The sequence below is a fragment of the Callospermophilus lateralis genome, unplaced genomic scaffold (genome assembly GCF_048772815.1).
Source record: "Callospermophilus lateralis isolate mCalLat2 unplaced genomic scaffold, mCalLat2.hap1 Scaffold_167, whole genome shotgun sequence".
Classification (NCBI taxonomy): Eukaryota; Metazoa; Chordata; class Mammalia; order Rodentia; family Sciuridae; genus Callospermophilus; species Callospermophilus lateralis.
The window spans coordinates 1,517,958-1,543,950 of NW_027512751.1; the positions used below are offsets into that span (position 1 = coordinate 1,517,958).

General features: G+C 32.3%; 1 pseudogene; it reads left to right on the forward strand.

Moving 5' to 3' along the window:
• The window catches only part of LOC143387395 (zinc finger protein 280D-like), an 89,902-nt pseudogene that overhangs the window by 38,977 nt on the left and 24,932 nt on the right, over positions 1–25,993 (forward strand).

Consider the following 25,993-nt stretch of genomic DNA (forward strand, 5'->3'; position numbering starts at 1 on the left):
CCAGAGGTCAATACATTTTTTTTCAGGAAATATTTCAGGTTTTGATGGTTTACTGTCATTGTTGGAAACAAGCAACTCTGCCATAGTAGTACAAGGGCATGTTCCAATAAAATTTTATATATAGACATTGAAATTTGATTCCATAAAACTTTCATGTGTCATAAAATATATCAGTGTTTTATTCTTTAATCATTTAGGTAAATTGGTTACCAAAATTAAAGTCCCTCTTATAAATAATTTATTAGTGGAAGGCATAACTCATTCATTATATGAGGGGTAGGCAGTGAGCTGCATTTGGCCCACAGACTGTTGCTTGCTTACATCTGTGGTAGTCAAAGAAGAGCCCAGCTAGACATACAGATGGACATGTCTTACCATATAGGGAAGAATGTAGGTGTATACAAGGGAAATTTGAAATGCTGTTAGTTATAAAGAACCATAGCTAATGTTTTGTGACCAGTATTTTTCCAGAATTTGAAGGAATAGGAACACAAAAAAATAAAAGATTGATTGCCACCACCATAGTGTGGGGTCCATTTACAGTCTAAAGAAGAGTGCTATTTTTGTAGCAGAAAAAGCACTTTATAGGACAGGAGGTGCCAAAATTTGAAAATTTCAGTCAAGGCAGTGATAGATGAACGATCTGCTAAAAAGCACACAACCTAGTTATGTTTTGAGAAGAATTCTTTAATTTTGAAAGATAATTTCTGGGTTTTTTTTTTTTTGGTGTTTCTGTTAGTGGAAATTTTGGGTGTATAGGCATCAGCAATAGTAGTAGTACACAGTGTTCTTCTAAACAAATGATCCATAATTTGCTTTGTAATTGCACATCAGTTATACATTTTTGAATCAAACAAAACTTTCTTTCTATTTCTAGGTTTGCAATTATAGATCATCATCATTTTCTGATGTGGAAACTCACTTTAGAACATCCCATGAAAACACTAAGAACTTGCTGTGGCCTTTTTGCCTCAAAGTTATTAAAATCACAACACCCTATATGCATCATTATATGAAACATCAGGTGAGATTTTCTAATTCCTGTTTGTTCATATTATCTTAATGAAAAAACAGGTTAAGTCTTGAAACACTGATTAGTTTTATTCTGCAAATGAAGCAGAGTTGTTCCAAATAACCCAATTAAATTTATAATTTATGTTGAATTATTTGTGAAACTTCCAGTTCTTTCCTTACCTCCTTTCCAGTGTAGACCATAAATAAAGACCATAAATAAAATTGTGAAAAATGATTAGAAATAGGCAACCAAGGATTGAGGGGAAAAAAAAAAACAAGAGAGAAGGTGAGTGAAATAAGCAAGTGGCAGATAGTTAGGTCTTAAGAGTAGATCTGGGAATGATTTTGAAGGAGTTTTCAAGAAGCAGGATTGGGGGAATATTATTTTGAACTGAGAAAAAAAAAGATTGTGGATACATAACCTTGTTTTTCTATTCCTTTTCAAACTTTATTTCCACTTTCTAAAGCTCTGTTATTATGAGAAAATGTGTTGTCATTGACCTAGGTTCATCCTTCGCAGCTACAAGGCAAAGGAAGCTGTTGATGGATTGATGTATGAATTCTGCCAGAGAACTGTGTTTAGATCCTAACTTCTTTCCTGGATTACTTCTGCCAGTTCTGCTGTGTAATTTTTGGAACTCAGCATTAGTGCTTGGAATTCTGATGTTATGCTTATTGTGTTTTTTTTTTCCTGAAGCACTTAAATTATCCATGTTTATGCTAAAAATGTTGATACAACAGTGTTTTTGTCAAAATCAGAACCTAATGGATTTATTGCACCTGATCATATAATCAGGTTTTTTCAACTCATTAAGCATTTCCGTATTATGAATAAAACTGGCACACCAATTTATTTACCATTGATACTCATCTTGCTATGTGATGCAGTTGTTAGATATTCATGAAATCAGGTAGTAATTTTTAAGTGGGAAAGATGATAAAAGTAGCATTTCCAAATGAATTTGGGATCGCTGGTGTTGTGACTGGGATACCACTCATCCTTGAGAAGTTCTGGAAAGATCTTTTATTTGATGGTCCCCCAACAGTATTCCAACAGGTGTTAATAGGGGTTCTCCCAGTACTGTCACTGGTAAATCAATTTGGTAAATGCCTGGATTTAAAAAATTAAACAGTTTTGTTTGTCTGTTTTTTAAAACAGGACTTCTCAGAGCTTTTAATATGCTAATGGACATTGTAAATCTCCAAGCAAAAGATATAGTATGTATCATTTCCCAAACTTATTTGACCACTGAACACTTTATTTGAACATACCTATTAACATTTCTTGATAAAGAGTTTGGGAAATATTGTCCTTCGTATTCTGTATTTCATCTTTAGCCTTTAATTTTAAAAGGGAGAGTAAGGTATAAACTATTTTATTTTGAGGCTTTTTAATGTAACTTTCCCCAGATGCTTTACTAAGCTCTACATTGAGTTATAGACATAAAAATAATGATAAGATGCGTGGAGCCAGTGTGTGGGGTGTACAATGTGTTCTATTTATTTTTTGTGGTGTAGGGCATTGAATGCAGGACTTTGCACATGCTGAGCATGTGCTACTAAGTTGTGTCACCAGCCTAGGCTATGTTATTTAAAATCAAACCTTCATGCCTGGAGCCATCTTGACTTGCCATGGGTTCCTAACTTTTAAAATTTTTGTTTGGGTGTGCCTGGGAAGTAGATAGCCAGCAGTAAAGATAGGGCAATCTATTAGTAAGAAAGAAGGATCATCAGGCATCCTCCAATGTATTTATAATCTGTATACTTATTTATGAAAGACTGGGAAAACTTCACTGAGTAGAATTATAAACTTTTAACAGATGACAGTACAATATCAGGTAATAAAAATTGTTGATTCTGTGTCTCATTTTATTATGTTGAAGACCTCACTTGTAATTGTTTCTTTAAAAGATTATATTGTTATGTCTTGAGTAATTTTAGAGCAAACAACCCAGTTTATATGACTTTTATGAAATAATTTAAGAATTTCTGATATATTAAAAAAGCTTATTAGATAAAACAATAAGCAGTTAACATATAGTAATCACCATATGGCATCAGGGTACTTAACCCTCACAACCTATATATGTTTTATAAATGAGGAAACAGGGTTTTAGTGAAAGTAACTTGCCTAATGTTGTATTGTCTCATAAAAGGCAAAGACAGAACATGACTTTAGAGCACTAGTTTTTACTGCTGTCACGGAGTTGATTTTACATTGGCATTAGATCTAAAGGTAGAAATTACATATAGTAAGAGTTACCCTTAAATCCCTCAAGACTCTCAAAAAATTCAGTACAGTTATTTTTCTATACTCTGAATAGATCATTATATCTTTGATTGAACATTGTTGTTATTAAAAACTGTGATACTGTATCTTCATCACCCTTAGCACATTAAAATGCATATGTACATAACATCAGAGATGTATAAGACTTGAGTTCACCTCAGGGAATTATAGATTGATGTTTTCTGTCTCAGGATTTTGGATAAATGTGCATTGAATGAAGTAGCAGTCATTTGAACTAGTTAAATTGTACCTGCCGCTCATGTATTTTTCTGCATTAGTCTCTTGCTTTCTGCTTCACTATTTTGTCATCCAACAAATATTTATTTAGGATGCCTTACTGTATGTCAGGAACTGTTTTAGGTATTATATAGCAGTGTGATTTAGGAATTGGTACTGTAATGGAGAAAGATAATAAATTTGTGTGAATGTGTGTTTGTATATGCTGGTGATAAGTATTGTGGGTAGGAAATAAATGTGGAAAATAAGGAGTGCCAAGCACTGGGGAGGAGGGTTTGCTCTTTTATATACAGCATGGGCATTAAAGGGCCTCTTCAAAGGAAATTAAGGAGTAAGCCATGTGGGAGAGGTAACATTATGTAGGCAATGAAGTGATTATAAACCAGAGTTACTAATAAGATTGGCAAGGAGACCATTGAAGCTGGAGCAGAGTTAACTAACAGAAGGATGAATTGTAGGAGATAAGGTTGTAGCAATAGAATGCAGGCCAATTTGTGTGGACCCAGAGTCAGGAATTTGGAAATCTCCTGGAAGGTTTTAAGTGAGAGACCTAGCATATTTCAAGAATTACCAACAACCATGGAAAGAATAGATCACAGGGCAGAAAAAGACATGAAAGGAAGATAGAAGTTTTTTTTTTTTTTTTTTTTTTTTTTTTAAACCATAGTCTGGGTAACTTGCTCCAGTATGGTAGCAGTGGTTGGAGGTAATGACAAATAGGAATGTTATCATTAGTCTTGGAAGTGAAGTTGGCAGGTTTTATTAATGTCTTAAAAAGAGAGGGGGGGGGGCAGGAGGGGACACTGAGTTTTTTGTCCTAAGCATTTATAAGAATGGAGTTTTAATATTCTAAGCTATGGAGAAAACTGAGCAAGGAGCAGATTTAGGATGGTAGGAGAGAGATATAGGAAACCTAGAGTTTAGTTTTGTCCATGTTGACTTGAGAAGCATATAAGATGTCAAGTAATATTGCCAAATAAGCATTTGGGTAGATGGTATTTAAAATCATGAAGCTGGATGAGGTAACCTAGTAAGTGATTCTAGTAAAGAGTTCTGGGAAATGAATTCTAGTAAACTTTTGTTCTGTCCTGTTGTTCTGGTATCTGTTTCTTGGCCAAGTTTTTCTCTCTTTTTTCCTCCTCTCTTTGAATACTTTATAAGTGAATTTGTGTTAAGTTGATTATATCGATGATATAAGATAGTGCACTACACTTCTAGTCTTAATATACAGCTAAAATTATTCTAACATGTTGTTCTTACATATTGCTTTGGACATTGTGAAGAACTGTTTTCTATTTTTTTAAAATTTTAATTGACATATAACAATTGTACATATTTATTGGAAATAGAGTTATAATTCAATACATGTTTACAATGTATAAGTTCAAATTAAGGTAATTAGCATTTCCCTCAAACATTTTTATCATTTGTGTTGGGAACATTCACATAACTCTCTTCTAGTTCTTTATAATAATATATAAATTATTATAAACATAGTCACCCTGCCGTGCTGTTGGACACTAGAACTTATTCTTCCTATCAAAGTGTTTTGTTTTCCAGTGTCTGATCTCCCTCATCCCTATCCCTGCACCCTTCCTAGCCTCTAGTGACCACTTTATATACTTCCCATTAGATCAACTTTTTTATCTTGAATGTATGAGTGAGAACATATGATGTTTGTTGGGGGAGGGTACTGGGAATTGAACCCAAGTATACGTCACCACTGAGCTATATCCCCAGCCCTTTTCATTTTTTGAGACAGGGTCTTGCTAAGTAGCTGAGGCTGGTCTCAAACTTGAAATCCTCTTGCCTTAGCCTTCCAAATTCTGGGAATACAGGAATGAGCATTACACCCAGCTGAATATGTGATATTGTATTTCTATGTCTGGCTTTTTTTTTTAATGAAATGTTTGCTGTGTGCTAGTAACTTTGCTAGATACTTCTCTGTATATTACCTCAGAGAAATATTACCTTAAATTTTATGAAGAGTTGGTTGTATTTAAAGGGAAATAGTGATGTATCTGGCAGAGATACAGCTTTGAAGAAGATATTTTGCATGTGTTATTCTAAATTTCTATATACTATAAGCATATGTATATGAAATATATTTTTTATATTATTGAGAATAAATGTGTAAAGGTTTCAGTTGATATTATACAGTAGGAAAAACACTGGATCAGGGAGTCTAGCATTGTTATTATCTAGCTATGGGAGAGGGACTTAGATTTCTCTTGGGTTCTATTTCCCATCTGTAGAATGTGATAGGACCAGGATATTAGGAGGAACTCAGGGAGTTTTCAACTGAAACATAGGTTATGATCAGTTATATTTTATGCCTCTGTATCTATGTTGTCCAGTGTAGTAGCCACTGGCCACAATTACCTGTGTAAATTAATTAAATAAAATTTAAAATATTTAGCCCCTCACTTTTATTTGCCACGTTTCAAGTGCTCAGTAACCATTATATGGCTAGTAATTACCATGTTGAACAGCAAAGCTCTAGAGCATTTCGTTATTGCAGGAAGTTTTATTGGACAACATTGCTTTATATAACCATTTTTGTAACTTAACCTTTGAAATATCTAGTTAGATTTACTTGAGTTTAGAGGGTGTAATTTACTTTACCAACTTGTCAAATGATTGAAAATAGCAAAATTTTAAAATGATTTTGACATTTTCTAAAATTAAAACATGTTTAGCTCATTTTCATAGTATCATGTTTTTAAATAATTTAAGTTTATAATTAAAAGCTTTCATACATTTGGTATAACTTCTATTTGAACCTGTTAATAGAACTTTAATGTTTGTCTCTATATAGTAACAAATACATTTGATAGTAATATGAGTTTTAAAAAATACTATCTATGATAAGAAATTATAAACTTTCATTAAAATTAAGTTAGAGTAGTTACAGGACACAGAATTTTGTGGTTATAAAAGTTATTTTTTCTTTTTTCTGTTTCTCAATAGAAAAAAGCAATACATCATTGTACAAAATGTAGACTGCAATTTTTGACATGCAAGGAGAAAATGGATCTCAAGACACAGCATCATCGAACATTTATAAAACCTAAACAACTAGAAGGATTGCCTCCTGGAACAAAAGTGAGTTCAAATATGTTATATTTTAACATTTTGTATAATAAAAATTAGCTCTAACCTGGTTTTATCTATTAAATATGACTTTTTAAAAATGACTTCATATTTTTATTGACTAATTTTAGATTTCATTGTTTTTATGCTTAGAAAGGAAAGCTTTAACCATTGAGTTCAGTGGTGGGTACTATGTTGAAGTGGCATTCCTTCATTAAAAGTGTACCTAGTTTAACTGTTCCTTGGGTCAGGGGGTTGTTTCAATATTATATAGGCTATTTTTGAACTATGTCAGTTTTAGCAGCTAAACTCTAAGAGACTTGATATCAGGAATCTTATTTTATTTATCTTTGTATCCCCAGTGTGTGGCATAGTGCCTTGAATGCCAAAGGTTCTCAGATGTTTGTTGAAATTGTTATCATTTAGTCTACTCTCAGAGAAGCAAGTACTGCTGCTGGACAGCATTGTATTTTAAGTGAAGAAACACATGTCTGACTGCATACTGATGATTGTAATTTGCTTTTCCCTTTTTGCCTTATATACATCTGTTTTCTCTAACTTCCTTACATACAGTCAGCTGTTGAATATTTGCTCCAGTGGAGGGAAACAGAGGCATGGAAAATCCAAAGTGAAATAACCCCCAAAACATTTATATTTGGCTTTGGGTACTTACCTTTGAATGTTGGTATGTCTGGTACTTGAATTAAATAAAATAATATAAAGCCATGCTCTGAAGACTTAGAGCAAGAGAAGCTATCCAGCATTCTTCCCTGCAAACCATTCATTTCATGCTGGAACTAGACATGCAGAACACTAATGTAAGCAGTGCAGTCCTCTCTCATTTTTCCCCTTAATAATAATAATAATAATATTAATGATAATGATACTAAATGTTGTTATGACATCTTAGAATGAGGCTTTCAGTGTACTTTTCATACATTGTATTATTTAATCCATGCAATCATTTAGTGAGTAGAAAAGGCAAATAGTGCCCTGTATTTTAGATATGAAGAAGTTTAAAGAGGATATCTTATTTACTCAAGATTACATTGCTTGGAAGGCATAATGTGAGATTCAACCTCAGTTCTTTTGATTCCTGACCTAGTGCTTTTGTATAATACCTAAGCACATGTTTCATAGGACTTCATCATAGTCTGTTCCTCACATGCATGAGGAGAGTATAGTCAAGTGATCAATGAGAATGTTGGTAGGCAATTGACCTTTCCATTGTCAACTAACAGATATAATTGAATATTTTCTATTTTGAACACTAAATGATAAATTTTGTGTTAGTTCCCTTTAAGAGAAGTCTCAATATTAAATTCTTCACACAGTGCAAAAAGTTGACTTAACTCTTTCTTATAACATTTTATAAGTATAAATCCAGGATAATGAGCCCGTAAAGGAGAGGTCACATTTACTATAGATCTATTTGTTTTGTAGTTATGAAAGGGTGATATCAGTAGGCCTTTCTAGAGTTATTTTTCAAGCTTTGTGAAACTTAGACCTATATATGAATTTTTTAAAAATTATGTCACATCATAAAAATAGCTATGGAATGTGCTCTTTTGATAGTCATACAATTTTTATTAACTCCTAATTACTCATTAATAACTGTGTTTACACATAACTGATTTTACATTAAGTGAATAAATATCAAATTTAACTTTATTTAATTGTTTTGAACATTTGGAGTAAATAAGACTAAATACAATTGTAGTTTATGTGTACTCTTTCAAAATACTTGATGTTTAAATGGTTTTTGTACAGTGATATTTTAATAGTAAGATAGTGATTTTTTGAAGTAAATATATTCTGCATTCTTGTAGGTTACTATTCGAGCTTCAGTTGGACCTCTTCAGTCAGGATCTTCACCTACACCTTCCATTAATGCAAGCACTTCTACCCTTCAGCTCTCACCTCCAAGGACTAAAAATATAACTGCTAAAAATCCCACAAAATCAAATACAAGTAAACCTAATATAACCAAATACAATGCAAATAAACCTAATGGAAATAAGCCTAATGTAAGTAAATCTAAATACAAATCAAAAATCTCTAATATGCAAAAGAAACAAAGCACATTGGCTAATAGCAATAAAAAAATCAAAGTTAATACTGCATTGAGGAACTTAAGGTGATGTTTTATTCCTAATATACAATACCAATTTAAATTTAAGTATAAAAACATTATACTTTAGTTAATTAGAATAGTAATATGGCTCTTACTTATTACTTTTGTTTTAAAATATATTTATACCATTTTCTTTGTTTCTCCATAAGGTGTCGTCGGGGCATTCACAAGTGCATTGAGTGCTGTTCTGAAATAAAAGATTTTGCAAACAATTTTCCTACATATGTCCACTGTAGCTTTTGCAGATACAACACTAGCTGTAGTAAAGCCTATGTAAATCATATGATGAGGTAAGAAGAGTTAAACCTGTAAATTGACAACTAAAATTATAGTACAGGAAGTTTTTGTTTTGAAGCAAAGTTATCCCTATTAGAAACTAGTTTTTCTCCTCAAAGAGCCAAAAGGACCTAGCAGTAAGGAACTTCTAAGATACTATCTGATGTTATTTTCCAACATAGTAACTCAAGTAATTACTGGTCTTAAATTGTAAGAACGGTTAATTAAACTAATAAAATTAGGATAGGTTTGTTGGGAAAATAATTATTCTGTTTTTTTTATTTTTCCCTATAGGTATTTAAAAATGGTGATTTTCAAATAAAACTTTAAGTGTTTTAAGCTTATTTAGCATACAAATAAATGTCCTCATTAGGAATATCCTCTTCAAATTAGTCACTTTGAGAGAAGCTGTAGTTTTGTGATGAAATCCAGTGATTACTGCTTCTGCTCATAGAGGAATAGCTGTACCTAAATTTATTGATAGTTGAAACTATTAACCTTTTATTCAACTAGTAGCTGTAGCTTTTTAATTAATAGCTAACATTATTGGAGGATTTTCAGTGATGTTAGGAACTTCATTGAATCTGGTTTTCTTTCTATGGTCCTTCATCTGTCAGGCCATCTATACATACATTTGTTCAGTGAAAAGGAGAGACTATTCTGGTTATGATGCCACTGTTGGAATTCTTTTTCATTAATTCATTTAATTTACGTTGTTTGAGTACCTATCATTACACTATGCTAAGAAACCCCTTCAGAACCCACATTATTTTCATTTGTATTTCTTTAATAGGAGAATATTTTATTCTATCAGGGTGGATTTTTATCTTTAAAAATAGTTATTCCATTATAAATGTGATATACTGCTTATTCCTAGTGAGTTTGTTCCATTTAAATAAATATTAGAATTAATGTATAACTGAGTTTCTTGGAGATCATGACATAACCTCTGTTTTACTTTCTTATCATTATCAGATACTGCTTTTCCAGAATTCTCCTACCTTTCATGGCAACTTTAGCCCTTCTCTCTCAGTTTTTCTGCCTTGATGATTGGCCTACCTCCTGGTGTTTTGGCTTCTTTAGTGCCAGCACTTCACATCAGCTTTTAAGTTTTGGGTCCTCTTCATTTTTAGTCTCATCCTATATACTCTTCATTCCTTCTGAATTCTTATTACTCCATGATGTTCAGAGTTTTGACTCTTTTTGCCAGTCTAGCAGCATTCATCTAACTTTATAGTCATTGTGGTCCTCTGTTTCGAATCCTGTTCTTTTCTTTGTCTTCTATATTTTTATTCATGCTCACCTAGCATAAAAGCCAGTTTAAGATTTCAGCCTCTTCCCCTTTCCATCTTTATGTATGCTCAATTCTAGAATACAAGAGTTTATTTATTCATTCTGACTTTATAATCTTTAACTTTGATTAAGACCTATCTATTTTTTCTTTTTAAAGACCTCCTTATTTTTACCTACAGTGTTTGTTTAATTCTTTTTCAGTATCCTAAAGATTTTATTTTCATCTTTCAGTTGTTAACCCAACTTATTAATTGCTCAATTGAAGGTCATCTTTTTCATTTTTCCTAAAAGCTAGCTCTTTTCAACTACAAATATTTTTCTTCATCCAGATATTAATCTCAGAAATTAAGCTTGTCCCATTTCTCCATATCCAGTTCTATCTTTTATCTCCTTCAATTCACCATAACCTAATTCAGTTAACTTGTATCTTCATCCCTATCTTACTATTGGTCTTCTGCTTATAAACACTTTCAAGGTTTTGTTTCTTTAATTTCAGGATGAGGGAACTGTGTCCTTCCTGCGTATTTTCTTTATTTCTTGTCTGCCTATTTCCATCAACATTTTTCAAAATGTTTGTTGCCAGCTTAATTGTGACTCATTTTTTTACCCTTTTGAGTATCATCCCTACCTTTCAACTGACACTGCCCCTTTAAAGATTATTGTGTCATGTACTTATCACCACACTTTTCCTCTTTTTTCATTCTTTACTCCTTAACTTTATTTTTAACGTTATTGCCACTCACTTTTGAAACGTTTCTCTTTAGTCTCTATTAAGCGGTTAATACCATTTTTCTTCTTTTTAGGTAACACCTCTCTTTCACTGCCTGTCTCCAACTCTTTATATTCCCTTTCTTAGTAATTTTAGCACTTGCACTTTCAGCTTTCAACTTGAAATCTTAGAATTTTAATCTTTTGTTTTTCTAAGATCCAAATATGTGTTTCTAATTATTTTGTAGATGCTTTTACCCTAGACCCACTGGCATCTCCATAGAACAACAACAACAAAAAAAAAAGGTAAATATTATTATCTGTGTCAGATTCACATTACTACCATCCCAACATTTTAAGTTCCATCTCTTTCAAGGCACCATTTTGTGTGAATGTTTAGCTCCAGCTAGAAATAATTTACTGTTCCAAGTTTCTGAAACTCAAGAAGTTCTTTTGATTCACTGTGTATCATGGCTTCCTGAGACTGCCTCCCAACCACTGCAATATCTGATACTCCAATTGCTCTAAACCAGCCCCCATCATTTTTTCCCCTAGTATACTTCTGGGTAGAATGCTAATCTCTTATTCTGTTCAAAACACAAAGCTACCTAAGGATGTCTTTTATTTTGCCCTTAATTTCTAAAGGATCAAATTGGAAAGTATTTTGTGTTTCTTAAACTAAGGTTCATCTGGCCTTCCTTCTCCCATTTATCATAGGTTTCCTTCCTGTCCTGAAGAACTTCCAAATCCATTATATCTCCAACCATTTGCAGTTGGCTCAAGACATTCTTCTTACCCTTTTCCAAACCACCCAAACCTGCATTTCATTGTCATCACATATACTCCTTATTCATTGTTAGCTCCTTTCTCCTTTTTTTTTGTTTTGTTTTTTCTTCATTGATACTGTCGTTTCCCTTTGCCTTCTCACTGAGGAGCACACCCTTATTTCTACTTATTGCAGATACTTGATCTAGGTTTGAGGTTTTTATGAAGGGAAGCTTCATTTCTCCAAAAGATGTGTACATTCAGTTCTTACCCTATACCATACCAACTCTGTAGCCTTTCAAGTAGTCTTTTTCTTTTTGGTCTCATACCTGCCCAGTCTTCTATAAAGAGAGACTCTGATCCTCATAAGTTGGCTAATATTTTCTAAAGTATTTTTCTTCCCATACTTATTTTATATAGTAGTTTTTTCTTATTCTTTATTAGTCCTCATGACACCCTGTCCTTCCCTCCAAGTTCATATTTCAAATGTCTGGTCAATTCTTTTGAATTGTGTACCATTCATCTGATTTGCCTTTCATTTTTTTTGTGTATGTAGAATCTCCTTGAGAAGTGATCTTTGTATTTATCATATCACTTACTACTTTATAAACTATAAATGATAATCATTATTTATAATTAGAGGAGGCCCCAAACGTAATCTCAAAGAATAGATTAAAAAATCTTGAAGCTGTTGAAACATCTTTAAAGTCAGACTCTTTGAAGGAAACAGATCATTAACTTCATAATTATAAATTATTTTTTAAAGATAGTATTATTGGGGTCAGTTATTTAAATTATTGTACTTTGCTAATAGCTTGTAAGTGGTAATCGAAATCACCTGAGAAAGTGACAATTAACTACTATATAATATTACTGTTATTCCTCAAAAAGATATATGAGACAACTTTTTCTTCTACATGTTAGAGAATTAAGTTAATGGACATTACTAATATCTATTTTTAATAGTATTTATATGACCCAGATTCATTTTCACAAATACTGATTATTACATACTAGGAAGTTACAATTTGTGTTTTAGTCAAAAGACCTGACAAGAACAATTAGAGAAGGAAAAGTTTATTTTGGAGCTCATAGTTTTAGAGGTCTCCATCTGTAGATGGTTGACTCCATGGGCCTGGGCCTGAGATGAGGCAGAATATCATGGTGGAAGCAAATGGTGAAGGAAAGCAACTGGGAACATGGCATCAGGAAGGAGAGGCAGAGCACTCTCATGATCACAAAATATATATCCAAAGACGAGCCTCCAGTCACATCCTACCTGCCTACAGTTACCACCCAGTTAATCCCTATCTGGGATCAATACACTGATTATGTCAAGGCTCTCATAACCTAATTGAGTCATCTCTAAACTTTCTTGCAATGCTCACACATGAGGTTTGGGAGGCATATGAAACCATACAGTTTTCTAGAAAGTGTGATAGGCAGGTAGTATTGGGGGTCAAGTCCTTGCTGTTAATTTTGCTAATTAGTAGGAGAAATATGTTTACCTAGGTTAATGTGATAAGCAGATGACTATGAGAGCACAGAGAAGGTAAGAATAAATTCTTTAAATAAGAAGTAGAGAAGACTTTCTATAAATGACATTTCTCTTAGGCTTTGAAGAAAGATGTTAAACGTTTCCAAGTAAAAAGAAAGCTGTTGTAATGATTTGCTCCTGTACACAGAGTTCTGTGTCACTGTTGATTTTTTTCTTGCATTAATTTACGAATATATATTCATTCCACATTTATTTATTAGCATTTATTCTGTGTCAAACAATCTTCTTCTCTTTCACTCAACCATGAATTATAGGGCAGGCAACTTACCACTCCAGTTATTATATCATCATTCTACAGTTTAGTGTCTTAAATAGTAGGTATACCATCAATATTGTTGGATGTTAAGGAAGTCATTCCTTTTGTGTTTCTCAGAAAGTTAAGTTGTTTCTTACATGGAATAAAGATTATTAAGAAAAATATGGTCAAAGAGGGATTTTGTCCTCAATTTCCTTGAGGTATAATTTATACCTAATAAAATTTACCTATTTGTGAAGAACAATTCAATGAGCTTTTGGTAATTATAGTCATGCAGTTGGGTAGCAGGTTTTTTAGACCTACGTCTTAACAGTATTTTTACTGTATTGAATAAAAGTCTTAGTCTTTTCTGTTTTCTTAGGTGTGTTTCTGTATTTCTATCAACTTTGTGGAAATAGGGAAGAAAGGTAGCTTTTTCCTCCTTTTTATTTGTGAGTTGTGATTCACTTTTCCATTCTTACATTACACAAAATTGCAGTTGTAGAAGTTATGTAGTAAATATAGATGAGTCAAAGAGGCAGTATAAATGCTTCTTTTTCCAAAGATAGGGAACTCTAAATCATAACTGGATTCAGACAACTAAAAATTTAATTAGAAACACTTGTAGATATTTGGTTCAAGTTATAGATAGATGTGGAAGCCATCAAAAAGACCCTAATATATAATTTTTCTCTCTCCTTATCAAAGAATAAATAAAAACAGTATACTTACTTGAAGAGAAAAAACTTTAAAATGTCATTAAAAAAATAACTTATTTTGAACTGAACCTGGTGGTACATACTTGTAATCCCAGTGACTTGGGAGGTTGAGGCTAGAGGATTCCAAGTTGGAGGCCAGCTCATCAATTTATGAGAGACCTAGTCTAAAAATAAAAAGGGCTGGAGGTATATTTCACTGGTAGAACACGCCTGGGTTCAATCCCCAGTAAACCTGCCTCCCAGTCTTGGACTCATTCCTCTAAGGAAACAATTATTTATATAATTTTTTGCACACAATTTCAGGGCTTCCCAACCCCCTGATCTCTCTAAAAACTTTATTTTTGTGATAATATCTTAAATTCATAAATCTCCAAATAATAATTACCCTAGCTTGAAAAAATGATATTTGAAATCTTCTGAGGCTGTTTTCAAGGGATTATATTTAGCCAGAATATTTCTCTTCCTTTACATACAGGCTTCACTGATGTGAGTAACCATTTACCTAGTTTGTTGGCTACTGCTTTTCAAACTTTAACTTATGTAAGAACCACTGAAAAACTTGTTAAGGCAGTTTCCTGGATCCCACTGCCAGAGATTAATTCAGTAGGTTTGTGAAGAGCCTAAGATTTTGCATTTCTAAATAAACTCTCAGGTGATGGTGATACGGTTGTCTGTGACTTTCAGATATAGTGTGCTAAACTACTTCTGGTTTTCTAGTACAGAAAGCTTTCCTTATTGGCTACAATGTTTGGTTAGTGGTTTTTTGTTCTGTGATTAGAGGAAGCATTAAGTTATGAGTTCTGCTTTTTTTCTTAAACCTCTACTAACAATTACAAAGAACTGTCTAGATGTTTGAATTTACAGATGGTAAACAGTAATATTTAGCTGAAATAGTGTGTACTTTCTAGATCAATTGAATTCTGTTCCCCTCCCTCTATACCAGCATGCTAAGATTATTAAAAAGTTATTTTCAAAAAGTTGATTTTTAATGATAATTCAGATTGAAGCAAAATTAGTTTGTTAATAAAAATTTAGAATTGTTTTAAATGTATAATAAATGAAAAATTTAGTTTGTTTTTTAACTCTTTGAGCATTTCCTTTTTACATAATGGTGAGGTATTGATCATCTAAGTATATGCTTAGGGAAAAAAGTATGTGTCATTAGGAATTAAAAACAAAATGGAATATCAGATCAAATGTTAAATTAAACAGAGTTAATGGTTCAGTATTTATTCTGTAGTCTTTTAAAAACTAGAAACTTAAGTACAGACTTGAAATATGTTTATAAATTAATATAATTATTATTATAAAATAATAGAGTTCTATACTAAAATTATTAAAATGTCTTCTGTCTCTCCAGCATTCACAGTAGTCATCCAAGTAAAAGGTTTTGTATATTTAAGGAGCATTCTGAAGATCTTAGGTAACTAGTTGATTTTATTTTAATTCTTTCTACTAAACAATGGTGATAATTTACATTCTTTCTTGCATAACAAATTTATTGAAATATAATTCACATGCTGTACAATATGCATTTAACAATAAAATTAATAAGTTATGGTATTGTGCTATATTATACTATACAGTATAGTATAGCATCCAAACCTATAATAGGTTATAGTATTATACTGTACTGCTGCTGTACAGCAATGACCACAGTTAATTTTAGTACATATTGGTCATTCCAAACAGAAACCCTTTCCCCACTCATTAGTGGTTATCCCCATTTCTTTTCAACTCTCCCCATTACTAAGCAATCATGAATCTACTTTGTGCCTATGTAGATTAGTTCATTCTAGATATTTTCTACAAATGGAATAATAGACTGTGTATGTAGTCTTTTCCAACTGCCTATAAAGGTTTATGTATATTGTAGCATGCATGTATGAATGCTTTATTTTTCAAAGTGCTGAATGATATTCCATATTATGAATATGCCATAGTTTAGCCATTCATTCAGTTCATTTTCACTTTAGGTTGTTATAATGATACTGTGAACATTTACATATTAGTTTTTATTAGGACATGTCTTTTTATTTTTCTTTAGTATATACTTAACATTGAATTTGCTGGATTTTATAGTACATTGATCCTTTTGAGGAACTGCTAAATTGCTTTTCAAAGTAGCCTCATTATTTACATTCCCAGCAGCAGTGTATGAGGGTTCTAGTTTTTTTACAATCTTTTGTAACATTCGGTATTATATCTTTTTTGTCATAGTCATCCTAGTTGCTAGGAAGTGCTGTATCATCGTGGTTTGCACTTTTAAATTAAACTGCCTGGAGTGCCAGTTGGGAAATCTGAGTGGTTCCTAAGGATATTATATTGTTCCTTATAAGACCTGAGATACGCCATTGATCTCTTGGTAAATTTATTTCATTGGTGACAAATGGTGTCAAGATGAAATTCTCATGCATTTGTATTGTAAAATGAAAGAAAAAATCAGGCCCACCAACAATATTTGAATATCAAAAAGTTACTTAAGATACCTATTAAAGTGATGCTGTTAATTTTTGAAGCACATATGTGAAACCACTGAAATTCTTGAAATCAGTAGTCTTCATAATTCTTTTTTGTTTGTTTCTTTTTCAAATAGAAGTATACATCTTAGCTTCTGTAAAGAAACTGTGGATGAATGTTGATAATTAGCATTGGTTATACCACACACTGAATTCAAAATCCATTGAGCACCATTTTTTAAAATTCTGATTTCCTTAGTTTCTTTTTCTTTATTTTCTGCTTATGTTGCTATTCTCCTTGAAATAACAATATCTTTGTTCCACCAAACTAATTTATTGATAAGTTTAGCCAAAGACTTGTTTGATGCTTTGGGTTCATGGAAAAGGAGGAAGAGGGAATTGCATTATATCTTAGGATCTTTGTGTTTATTATCTCCTATGCGTAGTTTACTCTTTCCCAGATATTATATGGTCATTCCTTTATCTCCACTCTTACAGTGATCCTTTCCTTAATTACTGCATTTGAAATTGTATCCACTCCCCCATTCTTCACTCTAGCACTTTTACCTCCTTTTATTTTTTTTTCATAGTGCATTTGCAATACTGTATATTTTACTTTTTGTTTGTCTGTGGTCTGTGTACTCTTACTACATTCTATGTGGCTTGTGGGGTTTTTGTTGTTTTTGTTGTTCATTTGTTTTTGTTTTCTTAAGCCTAGCATATGGTAGGCATTCAGTAAATATTTTTTGAATAAATTAATGTCTATGGAAAAAATTATGTATTTGGACAAAAGGTCCCATTTATGATGCTGAGCCAGTAGCTCACAGGAAGATAAAAAATAATGGTTCAATATTAAAAATTTTAGTCTCATTAGAGTGTTTATTGTATTCAGAGAAATTGATTGTTACTTGAGGTACTGCCTTAAAAGAATGAATAGGATTTATTGCATTTTAAAAATCAGATTTTTATTTGATTTTTACCTCATTGTTGTCTAGCTCAGTTGTGTGTTAGTTTTTAAATGAATTATCTGATTTTTTAAAGGTCTGGAGTGTTTTTCTCTCAACTCCCATTATGTCTCACATTGAAATTGGTCAATTTCTGTGAGTGGAACTTAGCATATTTATAAAATTCCATATCCCCCAATCTTTGTAATCACTTATTGAAATGGAATATTTTTATTGTGTATATTATGTGTATTATGCATTTATCATGTATGTATTGTAGCAGGTTCTGTGTAGATGATAGGGATAAAGCAATCTTGGAACTAGCCTTCAGGGAATGTTGTTTATTAGGTGGCAAATAAAGTATGAACAGAAGTAACTATGGATTTTAATAAGTGCAATAAGTTATTTCAGAGAAGTGAGAGATTACTTGAAATAATCTGGATAGGAATTAGGTTTACTTTGTTTTTAAGGATGAGTTTTTTTTGGTTTTTTTTTGTTTTTTTTTTTTTTTTACTGGCAGAAGGAGCAGAGGGATCTTCTAGTTGGAGAAAATAGCACAAAAGTGCAGAAATGAAAAAGAGAAGGCATACGGAAAGTATGGCTAGTAGTAAATGGATGGAACATGATGTTTGTGTGATAGTAATGGATTAAAGTCTGTAGCAACAATTTTGAGCTTACAATCATATTGGAATGCATTGAAAATTAATCTTAGGAAATTTGGACTTAATTCAGAGGGCACTGGAGAACCATTAGTGTTTTGTGTAGATTCAAGTGATACTGAAGGAAAGTTGAATTCAGGGACATACAAGGTGAGTTGTAGGTGCATAAATCATTTAGATTAGGGATCTGAATTAAGGTGCTGAGGTGGTATTACATTGTGTTTATGATGTAATATGGGCTCTGGAATCAAAGTGCATAATTTTACACCTGATTTTGACCTTTACCAGCTCTATGTCCTTGGTAGGCTACTAAGCTAACTCTGTACTGTATAAAAGGGTAATAATTATAACACTTAACTCTTCAGGTTGTTGTAAGATTTAGATGAGATGATATGTTTAAAAGCAGCCTGGCACAGATAAGTACTCAATAAGTTGTTTATATTATAAAATGCTTGACATATTAAATGTTTTAAGAAAGGAGAAAGTCATAGGTAACTATGGTTTGAGCTTTAGTGTCAAATGAAATGGGACCATAAGAAAGTCAGGAGGAGATGATTTGGGGAGAAAGCAGATGATTTTAGATTTGATGTACCAGTGAATTCTGTCAGTGCACATATATAGTATGCAATTAGAATAGAACTTAAGGAGGAGAAATCAGTCTGAAGTATCCTGTTTGTTTGTATTCATATACTGGTAAAACATATATATTATGTAATGAACATCAAATATATGAACGTTGAATGTATATACTTTGTATTAAACTGATAATAACAGTGATCAGTTAAATGATCAATTTTTTTCACCTAAACAAAATTTAGGTGAAACTTTGATTTATTAGAGAGATTTCAAAGACTCTTATAGACCCCTAAGTAGAGGAGCAACAGCCAGAGCAAATAAGGAAAACAAAAAGTCATCAAGAACTTACTTTAGTTCTCTCTGCTTTGACCTGCTAAGGCAGCACAATGCTGTCTTCTTTTCTCTGGACTTGGGTTTCTTTCTGCTTTCTCTGTACAGACCATCTTTTCTCTACTAATGACCCAACTATAATATTCCCAGACTCACATATTTTCCCAAATCAAGAAATTTGATTAAAAATTCCAATTACAAATCCCTGTTTAAAAACATATTGAGTTAGTCATGCCATCCCTTTTTAAATTATCTATATCCAGTGGAATAGGCAGTAGCCTGTTCTTTACCAGTGAAACTCTTTTTAGTATCTATGAGGGCAGTTTGTTCATAGAAAAAATTGTAGTTAGTTATTTAAGCTAAGTATTTTACATTTTAACTTTCTTTAAGCTTTTAAGTCTCTATACTCAATTTAGAATTTTAGAAATACTCCATTTAGAATTTGAGTACTTTTTAGTAATCACTTTCTAGAGGAACTTTAATTTAATGTAAAATGAAGTTCATTTAAATTGAACAGACTGAATTTTTTTCAACAGTGACATTTAAGTTCAAATTACTTTAAACAATTTAGTGTCATTTATCCATTAAATATACTTGATTTTCTTTTAAACGGCACTTCAAATGCTTGACCCAACTAGCTCCCAATTGCTTAACATTTTAATAAATATAATAAGTTCAATTATATAGTGGCTTTCTAAGTTCTCTGAACCATCTCAATATTTTTACAATCTTAATAATATTTAAGATACTTTTCAACTAAAAGTCACGAGATCAAACACATTTTAAATATGAATCTTAAGGCCATTGACACATAACTTTAATATGCCAATTATGTTTAAATATTTCAGATAGCAAATGTTATTCAGTTTAATTCAGTGAGTGTAAGAACTATTCTAGACTCAGCAAAAGTTTTTCATGATTTTGGGACTTGTTTCCTAACTTCCTTTGAAAGTCCTTAATCATTTCATGTGTTATTTAAGAATCAAGAACATACTGGAGTTCTCCCTGCTTTGACCTGCTAAGGCAGCATGATGCTGTCTTTATTTTCTCTGGACTTGAGTTTCTTTCTCCTTTCTCTGTACAGCACTCACAAGTTTTGTTAAAGAGTATGAGTAGTATAGGCCCAATCAGGTAGGCAATAGCATTCACAGTGCTGGGATGATGAGGATTCCAAATTTGTGGACTCCAACATTTTTATTAACTACGTCAGTTAATTCCATGTTAAATAATAACCACCCTTGGAAGATCATGCTAAAACTTTGGCATGTAGTGGCAGGTATCATACTATACTTCTAAATACTTTATAATTTTCTTCTAATTTTGTCCTCAACTAAATAAAACGCTAGATTATAAATTTCATTCAAGTACTGACTGGCTTTTTTGTTGTTGTTGTTGTTCATAATAACAGTGATACAGTTGTATAGACAACCTCGGTAAATATATATTGAGTGAATGAATGCTATTCTCACTTTGCAGATGGGCATAGGAACAAATAGAATGTGAATTGCCTATATTATTGCAAATTGTTAATGGAACCTAGACTGGTTGTAGGTCTTTTGACTGGTACAAAAGATAAATATTTATAAAACATAAATACTCTATGTAAATAAGTAGTAGCAAAATTTGGACATAGCTGTACCATTTTATAGAGAATAATTTCAGTTACATCAAATTTATATAACAAATAACAAGTTACATTTATTACACAAAAAGATAATTTGTGGAAAAATAATCATTGAACTTGTATATAGATTTAACAACAGATAAAAACTTTTCTTTTATGCTATTTTTTTAATAGGGGCATTACTCTAGTGTGCCTTAATTGTGATTTCCTAACTGATGTTTCTGGCTTAGATAATATGGCTGCACACTTAAGTCAACATGAAACCCATACTTGCCAAGTTGTAGTAGAGAAAGGTACGTATATATAACTGTGCTCTTGTGGATTTTGATATTTATTCCATTATTTTTGGTCAACCACAATATGAACTCTTTACTAAATCGTTACTCTCATCATAGATCATATGCTGTTGTAAATATAAAACTTTTCTTCTAATTAATATAAAACTTTTCTTCTAATTTCAATTTCTGTCTGTATCCCAACTTCTGAACATCTTTCTGAGTAAGTTTAATTTTTTTTCAGTGCATTTTACTTTGATGGATTTTAGCACCTACTGCATTTTTAAGTGTATCATTAATAGCAATGAAAAATATTTTTTAAAATATTTTTTAAACCTGCTTGTTGAAATAGGTTCCTGCTCTGTGGAGCTTGTGACCTGGTGCAAGACAAGTTGGAATTTCCTAAGTTCAAAGTTCTGAGATATTTTCTTACACAAAGCCAGTCAAGCAGCCAAGTTTATGACACTAGCTTTCATTATTCAGCTCTGTTCAGCTTGTAAATGGGTTCAGATTCCTGTTCTACTTTATCTTTGTGTCAAGTTGACATATCTTTTTTTTTTTTAAATATTTTTTTTTGGTTGTTCAAAACATTACAAAGCTCATGGCATATCATCTTCCATACATTTGATTCAAATGGGTTATCAGCTTCCATTTTTACCCCAAATACAAGTTGCAGAATCACATCGGTTACACATCCACATTTTTACATAATACCATATTAATGACTGTTGTATTCTGCTACCTTTCCTATCCCCTACTATCCCCCCTCCCCTTCCCTCTCCTCTTCCCTCTCTACCCCATCTGCTGTGGTTTAATTCTCTCCTTTTTTTTTCCCTTTCCCCTCACAAACTCTTCTATGTAGTTTTATGTAACAATGAGGGTCTCCTTCCATTTCCATACAGTTTCCCTTCTCTCTCCCTCTCTCCCACGCCACTCGTCTCTGTTAAATGTTAATCTTTTCCTCATGCTCTTATGGGACTTACTGAAACTAAAAAGTTTTTTCTCAGCAAGAGAAACAATAAGAGAGGTAAACAGGGAACCTACATCCTGGGAACAAATTTTTACTCCTCACACTTCAGATAGAGCCCTAATATCCAGAATATACAAAGAACTTAAAAAATTAAACAATAAGATAACACACAACCCTATCAACAAATGGGCCAAGGACCTGAACAGACACTTCTCAGAGGAAGACATACAGTCAATCAATAAGTATATGAAAAAATGCTCACCATCTCTAGCAGTCAGAGAAATGCAAATCAAAACCACCCTAAGATACCATCTCACTCCAGTAAGATTGGCAGCCATTAGGAAGTCAAGTAACAATAAGTGCTGGCGAGGATGTGGGGAAAAGGGTACACTTGTACATTGCTGGTGGGACTGCAAAATGGTGCGGCCAATATGGAAAGCAGTATGGAGATACCTAAGTTGACGTATCTTAACATACATTTTTTTTTCTCCAGTTGGTTTTCTCTAAAAATAACGTATTGCTATGGTCTTTTCTTACTTTGCTTAAAATGATTTGTGTTTCTCTCTACTGCACTTGCCTTCAGAGTAATACATTCCAAGTGATATGGTTGTTTGTCTTCTGTTTTGTCTGCTTCTTAATTTCATGTCGTAAGTTTTTGGACCAGATGATTGTCCTTTTTCTCATTTGTTGTCTGTCATTGTGCTATCTTTTTTTTTTCAGGTGCAGAAGCAGCCCAGAGATTTCAAAAAATATCCAGGGTACACCTGGACAGTGTCCCCCTTCGATGGACACAACTGATGACTGTTCTCTCTTTCCAAGGAATGTGAATAATTTGACTGTGGGACCTGCTCTAGGTTTTGGCCTCAAGAAATCATATCTTGGGGAAACTCCCTTCCTGCATGACTGGCCTCTTGTAAGGCTGATGTTGATTTGGCCAGAGTTGGCCTCGGGGCCCACCAAATTGAGCATACTTCCCACTGGCAGCATTGGCTCTCCATCTTAATAAGCTCATGGGCCAATTATAAATAAGAAAAACCTATCAAATCAATGGTTCGGCATACAAATTAAAGTTTACTCATTTTGGCTGCTACCCATAAATCTTCCTCTATCCTGAATGCAATCCAAGAAATATAAAAAAATCTAGTCGTTGGGAAATCATGACTATTTTTCATGTCCTTGGAACAATAGGTCTCTATAATTATGATTCAAAATCATAGTTATTTTTACTGTTATTTAAAATTATCACCCAGTATTAACTCTAAAATTTTCTCAACAATACCTATTCTCAGATTTTTTTATTTTTAAAAAATTTAGTTTAATTTTAATAGCTTGATTTTATGTTCTCTAAATTTAGTGATATCTACTTTATGATATCTATTTTTCTATTCTGTTCTTTAAAACTTATTCAGTGTTTATGTTTTTAAGAACACCAGGAGATTTCTTAAGAATTCTCTTCAGATTTCACTTATCTACCTGTTGATAGCTTTATAGTATGACTGTTCTCAGACAGTTATGATATCTTCTGTCTTGTTTCAGGATTATTATTTATATTACCTCAATAATTTTGGCTTTGAAGGTGTTAAAATTGGTAAAACTTGCAGATCTTAAAAACAAGTTTTAAAGTAACATATTTGTATATCTATTCTGTAATTTAATAAAAATTTTTTTGTTTAAAGGTCTCATTCTTTGCTAGTAAACAATTTCTTATAAAAACTATTTTATCCTATTGCTTTAATTGTTATATGGAAGTGTTGTTATGTGGCATGCAAACCTAAGAGCTAGTGCATCTTGCATTTTTTCCTCTAGCATAATTAAATTTTATTATACTATACTAATTTCTTGAATTTTAAAGACTAGCAAAGTGCCTTTTATGTCTTAATAGCCATAAGGATCATCAGACTCTGAAATAATAACTCAGGTGTGGTTTCTTTTATTCTAAAATCAGAGATAAAGCCAGTTTAGATGACTGCTTATTTTGTAATGTTTATCTTATGAGTATTAATCAAAAAGTTAAATCCTGTTAGCTTTAATTATCTGGACAAATTTATAATGTAAATGAAGGATATTCCAAAATGTCCAAAGGTGACTTGTTTCTTAGTATTGGACTTAGTAATATATTATTCTTTATTTCCTTATCTGGCTCCCTGAAGTTTATCTTCCTTCTTTCTACCCAATTTTTAAAAATTTTGCCCAGAAACAACAATTTATTTCCATTTTTAACATTAGTTCTTTATATGTTATAGAATAGAAAATCTGCTTTTTTTATTGTAATTAAAAAATATGATATACCAATATATGATAATTTTTCTGAGACTTGATTTTTTGTAGTATCAAGTTCATTTCCTTGAAGTATAAACTATATTATCACCTGTAACTTCATTTTTTAAAAATTGGTTTGACTAAAGCAGGACAAAGCTTGCTAATTATTATAGGTAATTAGTTGAATTTGTGTGATACTAATAGGTTTTAGCTTAAGCCTGATCTTTCTTTACCATCAAGTTATTTATTCTAAATAGTTGATTTGCCTCATCAACTATTGCCATGTCACATGTTTATGCTTTTTGGTTACTGTTGAATAGGTCTAATTTTTAGTTTGAGTCTATTGTCATTCTTAGAAAATGACGCTTAAGCTATAGAAACTTGGATTCTTGCCTTATTGTCACATTTTGGCAAAACATCTTGCCTATATTTTAGATGATGGTCAATACTTTGAAGAAGAATGAAGTAGGGAAGAGAAATACAGGAATATGGGGTAGAAATTAGGAGATCACCATTTTAAATCTGGTATCAGGGAAAACTTCTCGGACACATGACATTTTGATTAGAGGTGTGAAGGAGGTTATATGGATATTACTTGGATATCAAAAGAGCATTTCTGGGAGGAAAAAACTTCCAACATGGGATAATTCTGAGTTAAGGAACTGTTAGGAGACCAGTTTGGCTGCAGTAGGGGGAAGAAGAAGGAGACTAGTAGGAGATAGGCCTGTGAGATAATGTGGACCATGTGGTATATGAACTTAAAGACCATCGTAAAAACTTTGGGTTTTACTTTCAAATGAGAAGCCGTTAGTGAATTTTGAATAGAGGATACCTCAGTAAACCTCCAAATAAATAAATATCTAAATGTAACAATACTGTATCCCATTGTGTGCTTTCTTGAGAATAGTCCTAAGATACCAAGGGCAAAATCAGGGAGATTAGTTAAGGGGTTATTTTAATAAAACAAGTTGGAGCTGGTGGTCACTTGGGTAGGTGATAAGTGACTCCTTTTTGGATGTGTTTTGAATTTTTTGGTAATTTATATATGAAGTGTAAGCTAACATGTAAGGATGATTCATAGTTAATATTCTGATCAGCTGAAAAGATAGCATTGTTATCAACTGAGATGCAGAAGACTCAAGAGGAATAGGTTTGGGAGTGAAGAAGAGGATTTTAGTTTGAGACATGTTTTAGTTTTGAGATACTTATTTGATAGCTAAGTGGAGATGTCATTATCCTTTATGAATTTAAGGGTAAGTTTTAGGCTATAAGTATCATTTAATATTTTTAAATGTCATAAGAATGGATGTATGTGAGACTGGGGGATTCTAAAAAGATCAGTGTGTTGTTAATCATTGTCAATATCCTGGTTGTGATATTGAACTATAGTTTACAAGATGCTATCATTGAGGGAAACTGAGCAAAGTGTACTTGAGATTGCTCTGTATTGTTTCTTATAACCTTACGACCATGTGTGAATCTACAGTTGTTCCAGCATGAAAAAGTTCAATTTTAAAAAATTCTTGGAAGTATATGAGCTCATCAAGGGATAACAGTGGAAATAGAGAAAGGGCA